This window comes from Schistocerca serialis, unplaced genomic scaffold (genome assembly GCF_023864345.2).
Source record: "Schistocerca serialis cubense isolate TAMUIC-IGC-003099 unplaced genomic scaffold, iqSchSeri2.2 HiC_scaffold_843, whole genome shotgun sequence".
NCBI lineage: Eukaryota > Metazoa > Arthropoda > Insecta > Orthoptera > Acrididae > Schistocerca > Schistocerca serialis.
Window position 1 is genome coordinate 1605487 of NW_026048456.1, and position 3332 is coordinate 1608818.

The following is a 3332-nucleotide window of genomic DNA, read 5'->3' on the forward strand; positions in this document are numbered from 1 at the left end:
TTTTGTCTAAGTCGTTCTGTATCGTCCAACAGTCACTCAAATTCGGCACCTTGCAGTACACCACAGCATCATCAGCAAACAACCGCAGATCGCTGCCCATTCTGTCCGCCAAATCGTGTATATATATATATATATATATATATACTCCTGACTTTACCCTTGTCTCCGATAAACACTCGCTTCAGCCCTTATAGCTTCATTAAGTTCTAATAGGTTAATGCGGAACTTACTTACGCTGGAGAAAATTAGTTCCAGTTTTGGCCACCAGTCGTAAATCTTGGGCTGCGAATACATCTACATCTACATGGTTACTCTGCAATTCACACTTAAATGTCTGGCAGAGGGTTCATCGAACCATTTTCATACTACTTCTCTACCATTCCATTCTCGAATGGCGCGTGGGAAAAAGGAACACCTAAATCTTCCCGTTCGAGCTCTGATTTCTTTTGTTCCATTATGATGATCATTTCTCCCTACGTAGGAGGGTGCCAACAAAATATTTTCGCACTCGGAAGAGATAGTTGGTGATTGAAATTTTGTAAATAGATCTCGCCGGAAAGAAGACCGCCTTTGTTTCAGTGACTGACACCCCAACTCGCGCATGATAGCAGTGACACTTTCACCCCTGTTTCGCGATAACACGATACGAACTGCACTTCTTTGCACTTTTTCGATGTCCTCCGTCAATCCTACCTGGTAAAGATACCACACCTCGCAGCAATATTCCAGCAGAGGACGGACAAGTGTATTGTAGGCTGTCTCTTTAGTGGGTTTGTCGCATCTTCTAAGTGTTCTGCCAACAAAGGGCAGTCTTTGTTTCACCTCCCCCACAATATTATCTATGTGGTCGTTCCAATTTAAGTTGCTCGTAATTGTAATTCCTAGGTATTTAGTCGAAGTGACAGCCCTTAGATTTGTTTGATTTATCATATACCCAAAATTTATCGGATTTCTTTTACTACCCATCTGGATAACCTCACACTTTTCTTTGTTTAGTGCCCATTGCCACTTTTCGCATCATACAGAAATTCATGGGAATAAAGAGCTACCTGTGTTGTACAAGAACGATATTTTCTGAATCCGTGTTGGTTATGTATCAATAATTCATTTTCTTCAAGGTGATTCATAATGTTCGAGTACAGTATATGCTCCAAAATCCTACTGCAAATTGAGGTCAGTGATTTGGGTCTGTAATTCAATGGGTTACTCCTATTTCCTTTCTTGAATATTGGTGTGACCTGTGCTACTTTCCAGTCTTAAGGAACAGACCTTACGTCAAGTGAGTGGTTGTATATGATTGCTAAGAAAGGCGCTATTGTGTCTGCATACTCTGAAAGGAACCTGATTGGTATACCATCTGGACCGGAAGTCTTGCCTTTCTTGAGTGATTTTAGTTGTTTCGCAACACCTAAGATATCTACCTTTATGTTCTGGAACATTCACTTCGTCTTCTTTCGTGAAGGAATTACGGAAAACTGCATTTAGTAACTCCGTTTTAGTGCCACCATCATCGGTAACATTTCCATCGCTATCACGCAGTGGCGGTATTGACCTTTTTTTTCCACTGGTATACTTTACATACGATCAGAATCTCTTCGGGTTTTCTACCATATTTTGAGACTATGTTTCATTGTGGAAACTATTCAAAGCATCTCGCATTGACGTCCGCACTAAGTTTCCGTGAAACTTAGCCAGTGTGCTGTGCTACCCCCAGGAAATAGAAGAAACGACTTCAGCGTGCTTGTCGTCGCCATAAAAATGCAAACGATCCTCTCCTTCTGTATGACGATAGAGGAAAGACGTTTAGAATAAAGGAAAGACGTATAACTAGGTTCCCATATGCAATGGATTAGCAACGGGAAGTGGGCAGTAAAGGTCAAAGAAGTCAGAAAGGCATAACATTGATTTACGAGGACCTTTCTTTACTGAGAGAAATTCGATTGCAAAAATGCGGAATTTTTTGTGAAACATCATGAAATGTTCCTGCTTCAGCCCTTTTAGCTTCATTAAGTTCAGATTGGTGGCAGCACTATACGTAGCCTTCAAAATTGCGTCTGTAAAGGAGGTTCGTTCCAGCAGAGAGCTGGCATGGAGATTCTCCTGGCGAAAAATTTGCGATTTCGCGCGTTTCGGCTGGCTATACAGCTGGGACTGCTGCAGTGTTCGAACGTGCGGCCGCTCTCATTGGAGTTAATCAACGGATCACAGTCAAACACCTCACTGCTGAACTGGATTTCTCTGGTGGTAGTGTAAGTAGGCTGTTTGGTTTTTTTTATTGGTAACGCCACGTAGCGCTCTGTATGAAAATCACTGGCTGTGCAGTGTGCAGTCTGTGGCTGGTTTGCATTGTTGTTGGCCATTGTAGTGTTGGGCAGCTGGATGTTAACAGCGCGTAGCGTTGCGCAGTTGGAGGTGAGCCGTCAGCAGTGGTGGATGTGGGGAAGTGAGATGGCGGATTTTTGAGAGCGGATGATCTGGATGTGTGTTCATCAGAAACAGTACATTTGTAAGAATGGATGTCATGAACTTCTATATATATTATGACTTTTGAACACTATTAAGGTAAATACATTGTTTGATCTCTATCAAAATCTTTCATTTGCTAACTATGCCTATCAGTAGTTAGTGCCTTCAGTAGTTTGAATCTTTTATTTAGCTGGCAGTAGTGGCGCTCGCGGTATTGCAGTAGTTCGAGTAACGAAGATTTTTGTGAGGTAAGTGATTTGTGAAAGGTATAGGTTAATGTTAGGCAGGGCCATTCTTTTGTAGGGATTATTAAAAGTCAGATTGCGTTGCGCTAAAAATATTGTGTGTCAGTTTAGTGTTGATCAGAATAGGTAAAGAGCGAAATGTCTGAGTACGTTCAGTTCTGCTCACCTGTTTGAAAATCAAATAACGTAAGGGATTTACCAGCACAGTGATTCACTAATTTTTCTAAGGGGACGTTTCATGTGTCGATCCTTAGCCGAGGATACCTCACTGGAATCTTCTGATTTTTTCTTGTAGTTTGTGTAATTAGTGTAGCTATTGTTTATTGATAGCGCGTAATCATAGATAGAATTTCCTTTGTAGTTTTTCATTGTTGTACAGTAAAACAGTTGTGGTATGCATGTAGATTTGCACCAAGTATTTCGCAGCTGCGCTTGCAATTAACTAGATATTATTTTCAGTGCTATGTTAATGTGTTTTCTTATTTTGCTCTTCAAATTGTGCTTTTCTGTGTTCTCGTGTGAAATATTGTAACAATAATGGCGTGTGAAAAACGTAATACTAGGCTCCAAAGTAAACTGAGAAATGACAGTGAAGACGAAAGCAGTGTGTTAGCGCCGCCG